General features: G+C 44.1%; 1 long non-coding RNA gene across 1 annotated transcript; it reads left to right on the top strand.

Annotated features, from left to right (window-relative positions):
- Positions 1–9610: 9610 nt before the first annotated feature.
- LOC122462113 lies at positions 9611–11196 on the top strand. The gene is made up of 3 exons (XR_006284467.1): positions 9611–9848; positions 10159–10245; positions 11064–11196. It is a non-coding gene; the product is annotated as an uncharacterized LOC122462113 (long non-coding RNA).
- Positions 11197–17839: the final 6643 nt, after the last annotated feature.

Here is a 17839-nt window from a genome sequence, read left to right as displayed (position 1 = left end):
GACCATTTTAGTCCCAGCTGCAGACTTTTGGGGTTGTTTTGATACCAATCCATTGGTTTTAGCACCAGAGTTTGTTAAACTGTAAAACCTTTACATTAAAGTTTTATTTTAATAAAGTTTTATGTTTGACTTTTTGGTGAAATTTTATATTTTACTTTAAAGTTTTGGGCCAATGACATTTATTTTTTATGTCTTATCCTTGGGAAGTTTATGCCAGAAGAATGTCATTACCGCTGGTCCTTTGTCTTGCTACAGGTAATTTAATAAGTTGTTTCTTTTAAGGATAATGTTCTAATTATTCATCACAAAAAATGCAATGTGACTCAAGAAAGTATTTAAATTGTCAAGTGTGAAAATTTACAGTTACACTAAAACTCATGATGGGAGCTGAACAGCCTATATTGATCACTGAGGAATTATAACAGAAGTCATGGAAGTTAAACAAAATAATTAAAAAATAGATCTATAAATGGGAACTCTACTCGCCAGCTACCTATTTAGTTAGCACAGGTGAAATCAAAGAGCTAAAAACTTCATTGTAACGGAATAAATACACATTCTGATTGTTTCCAAAATTGAAACAGGTCTGCAGTAGAACTATGCAAAATATTTGTATCACGCCTCTAATCTAATTGAACTGAGTCTTGTTTTCCAGGACAGATGCTTTTGCAAACCAGAAACCCATGCTCTCAGAAGTTTAATAAGCACGGGGTGAAGTTGTCAGCACAGGTGAGAAGCCATTGGATATCGGTCACCTGCCAAGTTGGCATGCCTCATGCTCCTGTACCAGCCACCTCTTCCTACCTGAAAAAGCCTTGGAACCTCCTTGAAGGCATCAGAGCTAAGAAATGGGACCATAATTTCGTAGATATTTGTATAGCATCTAGTACAATGGGCCCAACTTGGTAGTGGCCGTTAGGCACTACCACAACATAAGTGTTTTTAGCAACAAACAAACAACGGTAAAAAAAGGTACTACAGGTAGCACAATCAAGCTCTTAGGCCTGATCTAAAGTGAGTGGAAAGCCTCCCATTGACTGAAATGGGCTTTGGAGTGGGCCCTGATATAGCAGATTTGCCAACAAGGGGAGAAGCATATGTTTAATTCTAGAAAAGCAGTTCCAGTAGTAGTGGAAACCCCCAGAACATCTTCACTATTAAGACAAGGCAGTTGGAAAGAAAAAGATGTGCTGAAATGAACCTGGCAGATAAATGTTAAGTGCTGTTGGCCATGTGGCGGTTCCTTTAGAAGTACTGAACTTAGTGGCACCTCTATTAATTTACTTAGGAATTGGGATGTTCTACACTGAAATTTAAAGTCTGCATAGAGATAGATGACAGATTGTACAATGCCTTTTGTGGTTTCTTTTTCTTAAGTAGGGCAAGTGGAACTGTATGAGAGATTAATCAACTCACTCTACTGAACTGATATCTTAAATCTTTTTATATAATGACTGGGAGACCAACATTATAATATAATGACGGGGAGACCCACAGAAAAAATAGCAGACCTGTAGACCTATTGTGTGCCTTTCCAGACATCTGCATTTTATAAAAAATAGTCTTTTCATTTTGAAATCCATTATTAAAAGCTCCATGAAAAACCTATTAAAGAGAGATGATATTCACCGCTGCATTTTGTGGTGTTTCTTGACGTAACCCTTTTTTTTAAACCAATGATCAAAGAAGCAGCATTTTTTCACAGAGCTGTAGAAGGAAAAAATAAAAACATTTGGAACAATATAGTCTTAAAACAACAAAACCAGAGTTCTAATTAGCAAAGGAACCATAAACCATGTCTTTTGTATTTTGCCCTTTGTGTAGTTTCACTGATATTCTTTTGATATAATAGCCCTATCAATTACTGTGTTTGGGTGCTAGTGAGGGGAATGAAGGGGAAAGGAAAATGGATTTTTCTGTTCGAGTGAGCTCATTTGTTAACGCAGTTATATTCTTTGCCATAACAACTTTAGAAAGACATGAATCTGAGAATCATTGAAACCACTTGTAATCAAAAACTAAATGGATGTGACCATTTAGTTGTATAATTATTTATTAATAGGTCACAATATGACTAGCTTTGGCAAAATACCTCAGCATATCATGTATTTAATTTCCATAGTATAGTTGTAACCCTTCTGCCCGTCAGAGTTGGCAGCAACAAGGGCTGGGTTCAATATCTAGGGGATCCATTCCAATAACACAATGCAAACCGGCTCGAGCCCCCACCCAGTGACCTGGGACAAATATATACCACCCCCGCTGGGCGCCTCCAAGAGGCAATACTTCCCCTCTCGCAAGCACATTGAGTGTAGCAAAAAGCCTTTTAATAACAGAGAGAAACAATGTGGCATTATGTTGGGGAACCACCACCAACAGGACTCATAACACAACCCATGAGCAAAAAAACCCACCCCAAGCAAATTGGGGCATGCCCCTTTCCCTTTGGTTCTTGAGTCCAGCAACCCCAAATCACCCAAAGTCCCAAAAGTCCAATGACCCAAAAGTCTCTGTCCCTGGTCAGGGCAGCCCCAGAGTTCGAAAGTTTATCTGCGGAGCTTTACCTCCCACCCTGGGTGGAGATGGGACGGGGGTAAGAGGCACCTTACATGATCTGAAGCTGACCGCCCCACAGCTCCATAGGCCTTCGCTCCGCTCCGCCAGCCGCCCCACGAACTCCTTCGCTCAGCTCAGCTCCGCTCCGCTCCGCGGCCCACAAGCAGCTCCCACCGTCCCACGAACTGCTCCACCAGCCGGTCCACAAACTGCTCCGCGTCCCACCAACAGCTCCTGCCGTCCTACAAACTGCTCCGCCAGCCTGCCCACAAGGCCCTCCAGCCGTCCCGCAAACTGCTCCACAGTATATCTTCAGGCTCCCCCACTACTTAACACAATGCTCAGTGATTTCAGCTCTTAGTCAGGTCAGCTCTTTGGTGAATTCAGCTTGTAGTAGGGGAGCCTCAGTGCTGGTGCACTATTAGCCCAAAGTGAGCTCAGCAGCCTGTAACTAGGACTTCTAATGAAATCAAAATTAGCTCTGATATTCCACAGTAGAGAGAGGAGGAAGTGCAATTAGCATGTAAGGCCCTCACCAAGGGGCCCATACCACCAAGTATTAATACTTGTCCCCAGCCTCTCTCAATTCACACAGTTTTGGAACCCATGACCCTTGCCTAGCGAGTGCTACTTAGTTGATGGTGAGTCCCTCCATCATAACAAAAGACCAAGTACAGTTCCAAGCACAGTTCCCATAATCAGGGTAATAACAATTTATTCTTCCTGCCCCAATAACAGAGACACTGGGGATCCCACAGCAGCCAAAGTGACCATTTGGGCAGCTATGGCCTCAGTCTAGGCGGGGTGGGTGTGCCTATGCAAATGAGATCGGCCCCTGAAGTTTTTTTTCCACAACTTGCCACACCTCACCACCAGATGTCAGGGTGGAGCTCATCCTGACACTGCTTACATCGTATTAATGCGTGTCTACATCTTTATAATGAAAAACACTTTTGATAAGGTTGAAGCACAGGACACAAAATCAGAAAACCTTGGTCTTGTCCCCACTTTGCTAATGATTTGTTATATGACCTTGAGCAAGTCACTGAATCTTTCTGAGTCTCTGTTTCTCCATCTCCGTGATAGGAGAAGTAATACCTACCTCACAAAGCTATTGTGACAATGAGTTAATTAATGTGCCAAATGTGGGAAACAATCCCAGGGCACTAAAGAGTGGGTTAAGCTGGGTGATAAATCCCAGAAGTCACCTTTTGTTTTCGCTTTAAGGGCCCAAAGTCTATGGGTTTCCACATGGGTACCAGGGACCACTGTAGTGGCCCCAATGTAGGACTGGGGCATTAGTTACTTTAAAAGATTTGAGAGCTCCAGTTTATTCTCTGTCTCCATTTTTGCAGCAGCAGAGTATCTCTGCAGTACCTGCTGTTGTATTCATAACTAAATGTAAAATTATTGTAATAATAGGATGAGTCTGACATGTATTTTGAACAGTTTTTTGACTCTGTGAAACTCTTTTTGGATTAAGCCAATGCTTTTCTGTTGTACAGCTGCAACCTTTTCAATATTCTGGAATTTGTGTCCTGTGCTGCCCTGTTTATGGCCTTTCTAAGCTGTTAAGATGAGGTAGTCTAAACATTTAAGTTAAAAAGAACTGTATGCGGAAAATACAAAGTAGTACAACACTGGTATATTTCATAGAATATATTAGGCAATGAAACTGAAATATTTCATTTATATGAGCAAAGTTCTAATGAGATGCAGAAGAAAACTAACCTATTAATGTGATGTTCAGGTTATGTTAGTTTTAGTTCTTCTGAGATACTTTCTTTTCATATCACATTTCAGTGACTAATGCCTGAACTTTTCCTCCCTTTTCATCTGTTCAGTGGTCTGAAATGTGATGTCTTTTTACTTGTTGAAATGTGGAACATATTGTAAGTGTGTTTGTAGCAGGTGGTAATTAATATATTTCAGAGACAAACTGAATTAGCTAATGATGGAAGAAAAATCTGCCATCTCTGTATAAAATAAGATGGTAAATGGAATTCTAATAGCTAATAAAAATATGCAATAACTGCTTCATGTCATAGTTAAAGGGAAATTATAAGAAACCTTTATCTGACAGTTCTTTAGCAATTCTATTTTCTCTCTTAATCAAGAGGTTTGTCAGCATGGCTTTTTACATTTCCTTGCAAACTAGGAGAAAAAAAAATCTACTGTGCTCTTTTTATTATAAAATTTTCTGGGTGTATTGTTTAATACAGTGTATGGAGATGGTACCAAGCCACAAAGTTCAGTTCCAATTGTAAGCCACCCCTAAATTTATTTAATCTCTAGAGATGTAATTCAAACTCATCTCTACAATAAAAACAATTCAGTTTAAAAAATAATAGGAAAATCAAACTAATAATTAAAAAACAGACCCCAAAACAAACCAACAACCTTCACACAGCCCTGCCCTCCCTCCCACACTGTTGATCTTCCCCAGACGGTTTCATACCTGGTTGGATTTTCTGGGTTCTAAAATACTTAAAAGTCCATTTACACTACTGATCTTTTTGAGATATGCACATTATGGTCTATAAGAACTGTCCCTTGTAAAAGTACAGTTGTATTTCTGCATCACTTATATTTCTTCATTTGATCTATCTAAACACGACTTTGTCGGTCAGCCTCCCATGCAATTTCTAATATAGTCACTACCATCTACTTGTCAACTCTTATTTAACAATATGCACCATTTTATGTTAAACAATCACTAATCTGGGAAGTGTCAGCAGGGGTGATAGAACAATTTATATAGTTTAGGCGCTGATGATGGAAACCATGTATTTAGTGTTTGTTATTACTGCGTCAAGCCAGAAGGTGTGGTAGCACCCCCAGTTACAGCACCACTGAGTGGCAGTGAATCAGGTTGGATTTTCAAAGGGGCCAAAGGGAATTACAAGTCACCCTGTTACACACACATAATGAACTGCTGAGCCCAGGAGAGGAATAATGTACAGGGGTATGTCTACACAGCAAAGAAAAACCCGTGGCTGGCCCATTCTTGTTGACTCGGGCAAGCAGGGCTCAGGCTGTTTAATTGCTGTGTAGACTTCCAGGCTCAGGCTGGCTGGGCTCTGGGATGCTCCAAGGTGTGAGGGTCCCAATGTGCCAGAGCCAGGAAGTCTACACATCAATGAAACAGCCAAATTTACTGTCAGTGAGAATTGGATGTCTAACTCCCTAAGAAAATCCCAGCCTCTGTCACTACACAGATGTTTCCACCACTTCCTGATGCAGAAGAATGAGTATCATGCTTACCAGACAGTACACAGATTTTGTAGCTGGACTTTTATGTACAGCGTTTCCTAAGAAATGGACATGAAGACAATATTTTAAGTGAAAACAGAATAACAGTTATTCACTGTACCCTTCTCAAGGGATAAGATACACTCAGACGGGACAGTTTTAGTTAATAGTCTCTATTTTGACTTCCTAATGATATGCTGAAAACCATTGGGGAACAGCAAAAAGCTGTAGCTTGGTATGGCATTTATTCTTGCAGACAGCAGTTTTGTTCCAGGGGGCAGGCAATCTGGAAATATGTTGACATTTACAATGTCAATAGGATAATGAATAGCTGACATGAAAAACTAATATCCTGCCAGCTCTTTAAGGGGCTATTCACATGAATGGGGACCAGGCTCTAAATTCAAATCCCACTTTCTGCTTGATGCAGCGGAACAGTGTAACGTGGCTTTATGCTAGAGGAGATATTCAGTGAGCTGCTGACGTATGGGTTTAATTTAATCCTGTTGTGTTTCACTCCCAGTGTATAGCCATATCAGATCTGGACTTTTTCTGGAACAGGATCTTTCTTTTAAAGTAACTGTACACTATCTCTGTATTCTAGGTCACATCATACATCAGGCAGTATCTCCAAATGAGACCTTTTGAATAATGAGGTTAGCAGGTACATTCAAAATTAATTTTAGCTCCAATGGCTTTCAATTTTCTCCATTAATTTTCTTCACTCAGAGCTACATTACTAATCTACACAGCAAAAGACATTGTTCTGCTAAGTTTTTTTTAAAGATGCCAGTATTTCTTTTTCCCCACTGTGAGCTAAGTGGAATGACCCCTCCATAATGGGCTTTTGGAACAAACTCTTCTGTTGTGCTTTTAAAAGTATCTTCCTTGCCAGACAACACAACTTAGCAGCAATGGATTCAATTTAAAGTATATGAAGTGTTTGCAAGGTTATTAGTACAATAACATTATTAGTCATATTCTAAGGAGAGAATAGTACCTTACTACATGGGACTGACAGCTTTTAGAATATTGCCTGCAGCGCAGGGCATCCTGGTAACAGAAAAACATCAACGAATTAGAAAGAATTTAGAAAGGAGACACATAAGGAACTGGAGGTGTGATTAAAGATTAAAGGAAAAATTAAAAGGACTAAATACATTTAATTGCTAAGAGGGATGCAGGAAGGCTCATGTAGGGGGATCCAGCGGAAAATATGCAGAAAATTCTCCATATCAGCCAGTGGGAAAGGCCTGGCCAGATCTACTGCAGTGAGAAACAAGAGCCAAACCCTCAGGAGGGGCTGTCAGAGGCTAGACTTCTCCAGAGAACCCCCTTGTGGCCAGAGGTCACACTGCAAGCCCCTGCCATCAAACTCCCCATTCTTCATGTCTGCCCAACCAAACTCACAATAGGTCAGTCTTGCAAGGCCCTACCACCAGAGCTTTATTTATTTTCTAAAACAACAAACCCAAATGAAAACAACATTAGGTAATTACTCTATTGTCAAAAGAACGGCCATACTGGGTCAGACTAAAGGTCCATCGGGTCCAGTATCCTGTCTTCTGACAGTGGCCAATGCCAGGTGCCCCCCTCCCCAAGAGGGAATGAACAGAACAAGCAGTCATCAAGTGATCCATCCCCTGTCACCCATTCCCAGCTTCTGGCAAACAGAGGCTAGGGACACCATCCCTGCCCATCTTGGCTAACAGCCATTGCTGGATCTATCCTCCATAGTCTCTCTGCCCTCAGGGGTCTCTCCTCCAAAACTATTGCCAGGCCTCATGTCTCTGGCGGTTCCTGCAACACTCTCAGCCCCTCTCTCACTTCCATTTCCTGATACTCTTTATAGGAAATCAGCTGATCCTTGTGCAGCTATGCACCCTTTGTAATTAGGGATGCTTGGCCCAGGCCTCAGGGACTTAAAGGACAAGTCACCCTGTTACACACACATAATGAACTGCTGAGCCCAGGAGAGGAATAATGTACAGGGGTATGTCTACACAGCAAAGAAAAACCCGCGGCTGGCCCATTCCTGTTGACTCGGGCTTGCAGGGCTCAGGCTGTTTCATTGCTGTGTAGACTTCCAGGCTCAGGCTAGCTGGACTCTGGGATGCTCCAAGGCGTGAGGGTCCCAATGTGCCAGAGCCAGGAAGTCTACACATCAATGAAACAGCCCTGCAGCCCGAGCCACGCGAGACTGAGTCAGCTGGCATGGTTCCAGCCATAGGTTTTTCTTTGCTGTAGACATACCCCTAGTCAGCCTGTAGGAGGAGATGGGGAGAGTCTAGTTATCTTAACTATTGCTTAAGTGGCTGATGAAGCTGAACAAAGGACAAATTGGGCTGAGTATCAGGAAAAGACATTCCTAATGCAGTAGAAGCTCAGAGTTACAACACCTAGGGAATGGAGGTTGTTTGTAACTCTGAAATCTTTGTAACTCCAAACAAAACATTATGGCTGTTCTTTCAAAAGTTTATAACTGAACATTGACTTAATTCAGCTTTGAAACTTGACTATGCAGAAGAAAAATGTTGCTTTTAACCATTTTAATTTAAATGAAACAAGCACAGAAACAGTTTCCTTATCTTGTCAACCCTTTTTTTAAACTTTCTCTTTATTTTTTTTTAGAAACTTACGTTTAACACAGTACTGTACTGTATTTGCTTTTTTGTTTTGTCTCTGCTGCTGCCTGATTGCAAACTTCCGGTTCCAAATGAGGTGTGTGGTTAATTGGTCAGTTTGTAACTGTATTGTTCATAACTCTGAGGTTCTGCTGTAACCTTATTAGATTGTGGAATGGCAGTCTCCCTAGGGAAGTGGTGGAAGATCCAGCACTTGGCTCATTTTAATCAGGGCCAGACAGATACAATACAACAAAACATAAAATAGGGAACAACACTGGCTGAGGAATGAGCTAGGTAACCAGTAATTCATTGACTTGCCATGTCAATGATAGGTCTTGATATTCAGAAGTGCTGAGCATCTGTAGCTCCAATTGATCAGCTGGAGTTATGGGTACTCAACTAATCATAAGGAGATAATTCAGTAAATTCTGATCATAAAAAACCAAATGCAGGAACAAGTAACTAAACCTGACCGTACTATATCAAATAGTTTAATAGGCTGTACTACATTTCCTCCAAGACTCGCTATTATTACAAATAACCTCTGTCCTCCCCAGGACAGTAGAACAAACTGTCTTGTAGAAATAACCAATGTTGATCTACCATAAAAACAATGTAACTAAAGTAATTGTAACACACAGGAAATTACTTTGTTGGTACTCACGTTAAGAAATCTACAAATAAATCCAAAAACCAACAGGTAAAAATTTGCTGAAGTGTAGATAAGAAAACCCAACAGGAGGGAGGGTGTCTCTACAAAAGTAGAAAGTCTCCCTTCAGAATGTCAAACAATGGGGAAAAGAAATGTCACCATTGAAAAAAAAATGTACAGGTTCTGGGATTATTGAAAGTCCACACATTTCAGTCCTTCAAAGAATCCAATTTTGTTCTCTCTACTACTTCTGCTTTGTTGGAAGAAATGAAAGAACAGGCTTCTTTGAATTTAATGATATATCTATGTCCTCCAAAGGCCATACCAACTCCCTGGGGCATAAGAACACTGCTGATAAACCCATCTAACAAAATTACTTCTTTGTCTCGATGAAGCTTTTCTTGCTTTTTAATAAAGCAGATGTATAGTCTGGATGTATTTCAATTCTGGCCCAGCAGCATTCCAGATTATTTGCCTATCTAGCTGCTTTCAGAATTTTATTTCTTATCCAAAGTGTTGCACAAGCAACTAACACCCACCTAAGGGTAGTGGGTTTATTCACAGGAAGGTTTGCAACTGCAGTGAACTAGACTTGGATAGCTACAAAAGCTGAAGTGAAAAGAAAAGAAAAGAAAAGAAAAACATCAACTCCCCTTATTCCATGCTCTCAGGGATTGCTAAGAAGGCAGAAGCTGCTGTTTCTCCTGAGCAGAGGTTGGAGGGAACTGTCCACCATCGGAGGGAGTCTTTGACTCTGAAGGGTATGGATAGATGCTTGTTTAGAGCATGTACGTTCGGTCTGTAAACCATGTCCAACCAAGCTTGGAAGCACCTCATGTATAGGCGTGCATTTTTTACCACAAAAGTACACGAGGCCATGTGGCCTAACAGTTGCAGGCAATCTTGTGCTATGACCTGGGGACTGTTGCGAAGTTTTGTAACCAGGAGTTTTATGGTGTTGAAACAATTGAGTGGGAGAGACACTATTCCCATTCTGGAACCAAGGTGCACTCCTATGAACTCCAGTTGTTGGGTAGGAGATAAGGTAGATTTGTTTTTGTTTATTTGTAGGCCAAAGGAAAGGAAACAAGCGATGGTAAGCTGCGTGGATTGAAGAGCTTCGTTGAGTGTTGAGGCTTTGAGGAGACAATCGTCGAGGTAAGGAAATATTATAACGCCCTGTTTCCTAGGTGAGCAGTAACCACGGCTATGAGTTTGGAGAAAACTTGGGGGGTGGTAGATAGGCTGAAGAGCAACACTCTGTATTTAAAATGTGTCAAACCAAGGGTAAAATGAAGAAAACGTCTGTGGGCTGGGTGAATAGTCACATGAAAATAGGAGTCCTGTAGTTCGAGGGCTGAAAACCAATCGCCCTGCTCCAGTGCTGGGATTTTGGTGGTGAGGGTAACCATTTTGAACTTTTGCTTTTTGATAAATTTGTTTAGCCCACCTAAGGTCGAGGATTGGTTGCCATCCCCCAGTTTTCTTTTCTGTTAAGAAGTAATGGGAATAGAAACCTTTCCCCCTGTTTTGTTCGGGCACAATTTCCACTGCCCCGAATTGAAGGAGATGTTGTACTTCTTGGAGGAGCAGTTGCTCATGAGAGGGGTCCCTGAAGAGGGATGGGGAGGGAAGGAATAGCCAGCTGTGGTGACCTCTAAAGCCCACTTGTTGGTGGTAATATTTCGCCATTGATGGGAGAATGGGTGTAGGCGGTGACCAAAAATAGGGGCAGGCGGTGTAAGCGCTGAAGTGGGAATATTGTTTTCTATACCCTTGACCAAAGCTTCAGATTTGCTTATTGGTCAGAGGGGGTTGAAACACTGCCAAGAAGTTGGGACGGCAGCGTTGGTATCTGGGTCTCCGGCATTGCTGTTGTTGCTGTTGCTCGTGAGATCTATGGAATTGCTGGGTGTATGTGGGGTTGCGTGGTTCCTGGTAAGGCTGGTATCTATATTGTTGCCTTCTGGTCACAGGGGTTTGAATTCCTAGAGACCGGAGAGTTGCCCTGGAGTCCTTCATGGAGTGGAGTGCATCATTTGTGGTGGAGGCAAACAGTTTGTCACCGTTGAAGGAGAGATCCTCAATGGTACTCTGGACCTCCAGGGGAAAGGAAGAGGACGAGAGCCATGACCCCGGCGCATCACGACTGCTGTGGCAGTGGACCGGGCTGCAGTATTGGCCACATCAAGGACAACTTGAAGAGCAGTGCAGGAGATGATTTGTCCCTTGGAAACTATGGCTGTAAATTGTTGTTTCTTTTCTTCTGGAATGTAATCAATAAAGTCCATGAATTTATTGTAATTTTTGTGGTCGTACTTTGCTAGAACGGCTGTATAATTAGCAATGCGAAACTGCAACATGGAGGAAGCATGTACCTTATGTCCGAGCAGATCTAATCGCTTACTGTCCTTGTCGGAAGGGGTGGAGTGGAGACACTGGTGTTTGTTCTTTTGATTAACTGCGTCTACTACCTGCGAGTTTGGCGCTGGGTGAGTAAAAAGGAATTCCAAGCCCTTGGAAGGAATAAAGTACTGGCAGGTTCTAAAAGGGCTGCGTTGATAGGCAATGCAATTCTAGAAGAAGAAGAGGGCTGCAGGATGTCGGCTAGCTCATGCTGCTGTTCAAGGACTTCCTCCAGGGTAATTCGTAGCTCACTGGCAATTCTTTTAAACAGATCTTGAAATTTTGAGAAGTCGTCCGAAGATGTTGGGGGAAGAGGAAGCAATGTTTCATCAGGCAGAACAACTGGTTCTACCGGGTTAGAGGCAGGCCGTGCTAGTCTTGCGGTTGTGACAGGGCTGCCTGGTGTCTGGAGTCAGTGGCAGGGTCGTCAGCTGGTGGTACCAAGCCAGTCTCACACCTAGCTGCAGTGGTATAACAAATGGTATAACAAGTGTATGTATGTAAGGGAGCAGTATGACTGCTCAGAGCTCCGGTACGAAACTGCAGAAAAACCTGAGTGTCTCTGGATTAAGTTTAGAAGTGTGAGCAACAAGAGTGATGTAGTGGTGGGAGTCTGCTATAGACCACCGGATCAGGGGGATGAGGTGGATGAGGCTTTCTTCCAGCAACTCGTAGAAGCTACTAGATCGCACGCCCTGGTTCTCATGGGTGACTTTAATTTTCCTGATATTTGCTGGGAGAGCAATACAGCGGTGCATAGACAATCCAGGAAGTTTTTGGAAAGCGTAGGGGACAATTTCCTGGTGCAAGTGCTAGACGAGCCAACTAGGGGGGGAGCTTTTCTTGACCTGCTGCTCACAAACAGGGAAGAATTAGTGGGGGAAGCAAAAGTGGACGGGAATCTGGGAGGCAGTGACCATGAGTTGGTTGAGTTCAGGATCCTGACACAGGGAAGAAAGGTAAGCAGCAGGATACGGACCCTGGACTTCAGGAAAGCAGACTTCGACTCCCTCAGGGAGCGGATGGGTAGGATCCCCTGGGGGACTAACATGAAGGGGAAAGGAGTCCAGGAGAGCTGACTGTATTTCAAGGAATCCCTGTCGAGGTTACAGGGACAAACCATCCCGATGAGTCGAAAGAATAGTAAATATGGCAGGCAACCAGCTTGGCTTAACGGTGAAATCCTAGCGGATCTTAAACATAAAAAAGAAGCTTACAAGAAGTGGAAGGTTGGACATATGACCAGGGAAGAGTATAAAAATATTGCTCGGGCATGCAGGAATGAAATCAGGAGGGTCAAATCGCACCTGGAGCTGCAGCTAGCAAGAGATGTCAAGAGTAACAAGAAGGGTTTCTTCAGGTATGTTGGCAACAAGAAGAAAGCCAAGGAAAGTGTGGGCCCCTTACTGAATGAGGGAGGCAACCTAGTGACAGAGGATGTGGAAAAAGCTAATGTGCTCAATGCTTTTTTTGCCTCTGTCTTCACTAACAAGGACAGCTCCCAGACTGCTGCGCTGGGCATCACAACATGGAGAGTAGATGGCCAGCCCTCTGTGGAGAAAGCGGTGGTTAGGGACTATTTAGAAAAGCTGGACGTGCACAAGTCCATGGGGCCGGACGAGTTGCATCCGAGAGTGCTAAAGGAATTGGCGGATGTGATTGCAGAGCCATTGGCCATTATCTTTGAAAACTCGTGGCGAACAGGGGAAGTCCTGGATGACTGGAAAAAGGCTAATGTAGTGCCAATCTTTAAAAAAGGGAAGAAGGAGGATCCTGGGAACTACAGGCCAGTCAGCCTCACCTCAGTCCCCGGAAAAATCATGGAGCAGGTCCTCAAGGAATCAATCCTGAAGCACTTACACGAGAGGAAAGTGATCAGGAACAGTCAGCACGGATTCACCAAGGGTAGGTCATGCCTGACTAATCTAATCACCTTCTATGATGAGATTACTGGTTCTGTGGATGAAGGGAAAGCAGTGGATGTACTGTTTCTTGACTTTAGCAAAGCTTTTGACATGGTCTCCCACAGTATTCTTGTCAGCAAGTTAAAGAAGTATGGGCTGGATGAATGCACTATAAGGTGGGTAGAAAGTTGGCTAGATTGTCGGGCTCAACGGGTAGTGATCAATGGCTCCATGTCTAGTTGGCAGCCGGTGTCAAGTGGAGTGCCCCAGGGGTCGGTCCTGGGGCCAGTTTTGTTCAATATCTTCATAAATGATCTGGAGGATGGTGTGGATTGCACTCTCAGCAAATTTGCGGATGATACTAAACTGGGAGGAGTGGTAGATACGCTGGAGGGCAGGGATAGGATACAGAGGGACCTAGACAAATTGGAGGATTGGGCCAAAAGAAATCTGATGAGGTTCAATAAGGATAAGTGCAGGGTCCTGCACTTAGGACGGAAGAACCCAATGCACAGCTACAGACTAGGGACTGAATGGCTAGGCAACAGTTCTGCGGAAAAGGACCTAGGGGTTACAGTGGACGAGAAGCTGGATATGAGTCAGCAGTGTGCCCTTGTTGCCAAGAAGGCCAATGGCATTTTGGGATGTATAAGTAGGGGCATAGCGAGCAGATCGAGGGACGTGATCGTTCCCCTCTATTCAACATTGGTGAGGCCTCATCTGGAGTACTGTGTCCAGTTTTGGGCCCCACACTACAAGAAGGATGTGGATAAATTGGAGAGAGTCCAGCGAAGGGCAACAAAAATGATTAGGGGTCTGGAACACATGACTTATGAGGAGAGGCTGAGGGAACTGGGATTGTTTAGTCTGCAGAAGAGAAGAATGAGGGGGGATTTGATAGCTGCTTTCAACTACCGGAGAGGTGGTTCCAGAGAGGATGGTTCTAGACTATTCTCAGTGGTAGAAGAGGACAGGACAAGGAGTAATGGTCTCAAGTTGCAGTGGGGGAGGTTTAGGTTGGATATTAGGAAAAACTTTTTCACTAGGAGGGTGGTGAAACACTGGAATGCGTTACCTAGGGAGGTGGTAGAATCTCCTTCCTTAGAAGTTTTTAAGGTCAGGCTTGACAAAGCCCTGGCTGGGATGATTTGATCGGGGATTGGTCCTGCTTTGAGCAGGGGGTTGGACTAGATGACCTCCTGGGGTCCCTTCCAACCCTGATATTCTATGATTCTAAGTGTGGTCCTGAGTATAAGGAGCCATCCAGGGGTTCATGCACCATGGGGCAGGACCCTCGAATTAGGACGAGGCAGCTTTCTATGACCTCTCTTGATTGGGGTCTGTGGATGGGAGATCTGATAAGGTGAACATTCTCCCTGCAGCCCAGATTCCTCATCACTGGAGGAAAGCTGTGCAGACCTTGCGTGAGGGTCCGGAGAGAAATAGGTGTTAAGTAGAGGTGACTGCAAGATAGGTGACACCAGGAGGTCCCTTGAGTGTGTGAATTGCGGTGCCGCAGTGCCTCTGTGAGGGGAGGGCTGAGCGAGAGGAATTGGTTGTGAGGAAGGATTCCTCTGCACCGGTGTCCCGAGCGTTCTGTCACTGCCGGCTAGCTCCAAGGCTGAGGGTGCCGGGAGAGCGAGAGGAGCCTGTGGGGGGTCAGGCAGGCTAGTATGCATCGGCACTGCTTCCATTGTGGTGCCGAATGGTGCCGTGTGAGAGTCTGGCAACTGAAAGCCTGAAGCCTTGGCACCGGAGGTTAGCGTGACCGCCGCTGCACAGGCGGGTTTCGCATGGTGCCAGAGGAGCCCGGCGCATCAAAGGTACTCAGCCAGGGGAGCGCAGGGAGGGAAGCAGTACCTGGAGAAGGCTTGTCCCTGTGAATACCCTTTGCAGGTGAGAGAGACTGATTTTTTTTGAAGTTTTCTTTTGTCTCTTTGAAGAGGGGGGGGCTGCGGTGTACAGCAGAGTCAGAGCCCGGGTCTTAGGCTGGTCTGAGAGACTTTTGCAGCAGGAGTAGTTTCAACTGCAGCTCCCTGTCTTTGCTTGCCCTGGATTTCAACTTGCTGCAGTGGGCACATTTTGGGGGGATGTGGGACTCCCCCAAACATTTAATACATTTAGAGTGGCCATCTGAAAGAGGGATGGCATCATTACAGTTAGAGCAGCGCTTAAAACCTGGAGAGCCAGGCATGTTGGAACCGGCTGTGCTGACAGGAACACAAAGTTTGTTGTTTGGTTTTTTTGTTTGGTTGGTTTAAAGAGAAGAGAAGGGAAAAGGGTACCTAACTAATACTGGTAAGCTAAACTAAGAGGGAGAAAAGTTGAACAAGGGAGAGAAAAATTTTTTTAATGAATCTGCTGAACTCCATCTCAGACTGGGGATGGTAGAGAAGGAACTGAGGAGAACGGTCGTGCAAGCGTACTATTAAGGTACATTCAGAGTGGGGGGGAGGGGCAGGCTCTGTGTGTGCATGACTGGTATGAGTACTGCTGTAAAAATCTCTGAGCGAAGGCGCAGGGATGCACCAACACCTGGAGTGGAGCACCCACAGGGACATCTCTCGAAGAAAAAGAGAGTGGGGATTCCTCAGGGCATTGTTGAAGGTTTCTGCAGAGTTCCCACTGGACCTCCTGGTGTGTAATCTTGTCTGTCAGCGTCTTGCTGTTAGAAAGAAGATGAAAGGCAACAGCATTTGCTGTCACCTTTGCTGAGCGTTGCATTACTGGCTGGGATCCTCCAAGCTGCCGCAAAAGAGCCCATGCCTTATGGCTTGAATGGGTGAAATCAAGGCTTTTAACAGTCTCTTTCCACCATTCCAGGCGTGCCGAATTCAAGGGCTCAAGCAGCCCAGTGGCTTTATCTGGGTTGCCACTCTTTTCATATTCCCTCAGGAGAGACTCAGATTCTTTTGTCCAGCAGGGGGTGAAAGCCTTGCGGTGACCACGTGGGATGTACTTCTTAGCAGTCAATTTTAGGATGTTTGTCAAATGACCAAAGTTTTTAGGTATTGGTTTGAGCCATGGGACCTGAGATTCTGTTTCTGAAATGTAGGTGGTCAGTCAGCCTTGCGGAAATTCCAACGCGGCTTTGGCACAGACTGCAGAAGAGGCACTTCCAGGCCAATCTGGAGGATGACTGGGCAATGTGGGCTATACGGGAAGTGACTCAGGATGGTTCTTGTTGTGGCCAGTGGCACACCTGCACTATTACAGGTCACAAAACACAGGCCAGAGTTGTGATCCATTGTCCACCTTGCAGACTGAAAAAATCCAGATTGCTTCGGATCATAGAGCAGATGGAGGTCTTCAAAGGAGGCCCATTCTGTGATCTGCTCCCCAGCTATGTCAAAGCTTAGTTCAAAGAGTTTATGAAAGTTCCTTTCTGAAAGTTTAAAGAGTGAAACTTGTCTGTTTAATTGACAACAGCCTGTGGATCTGGAACCCAATATCAGACAAATCTGGATGACCATGAAGTTTATTGCCTTAAAATCAAAATGAAACACTCCTTTGACCTAGTCCTCTCCTACAGTATTACCACCACTTTCAAAATTAATAAAGTTTAGTCCCTGCGGGCTAGAGAGAAAAGAGAGATCGATCTTTATTTGTACACTTTATCACTGTGGGAGAATGGTCTAGTATGTGATTATTCAAAAGGACCCATGTGTCGCTGTACATTCTGTAGCACTAGTTAGGATCAGTTGCCATGCTCTTTTTTTGTGCTGATGTCCTAGCCCTTCAAATTGAGGGCTCCTCCCTTTGGAATTCCCCCCCTCTTGATCCTCTGTCTGACCCTGAATTAGTCAACTACAAGCTTCATTTGTTTGCCCTAGCTTTGTTTAGCTTTTATTTTTTATTTGGTTACACTCCTGACATTCGCTCTACCAATAAAACTTTAGAGGCATGCTAGTCTGTCTTACATCACTACAGTATTTACATGACTGTAGTATCTGAACACCTCACAGTTTTCAATGGATTTATCCTCATGACACAACTGTGAGGTAGGGAAGTGCTATTACCCCCATTTTACAGAGAGAGACTAAGGCCCAGATTTTTAAAAGGTATTTAGGCATTTCTTTGCTCAGAATTGCAAGGCCTAAGTGACTTATGAGCCTAAGTCCCCGATTTTTAAAGGCATTTAGGTGCCTCACTTGCATGGAAATCAATGGGAGCTAGGTGCCCAAATGCCTTTAAAATCTGTCCCTACGGCAGTTTTGAAAATGAGAAGTAGGCACCTAAGTCACTTAGGCCTTGCGATGTTGAGTGAAACAGCCGCTAAACAGCCTGAAGAATCTGGACCTAAACAACTCACCCAAGGCAACACAAGATATCTGTGGCAGGGAAATTGATCACAGGTCTCCTGAATCGCAGGGTAGCACCTTAAGCACCAGACCATCCTTCTTCTCAGTAAACTACCTGTAGTTTTGATTAAGCCTAAGGAC

This window comes from Chelonia mydas, chromosome 10 (assembly GCF_015237465.2).
Source record: "Chelonia mydas isolate rCheMyd1 chromosome 10, rCheMyd1.pri.v2, whole genome shotgun sequence".
Classification (NCBI taxonomy): Eukaryota; Metazoa; Chordata; order Testudines; family Cheloniidae; genus Chelonia; species Chelonia mydas.
Note: the sequence above shows the minus strand (reverse complement) of the source record. Positions and strands in the feature narration are given on the sequence as shown.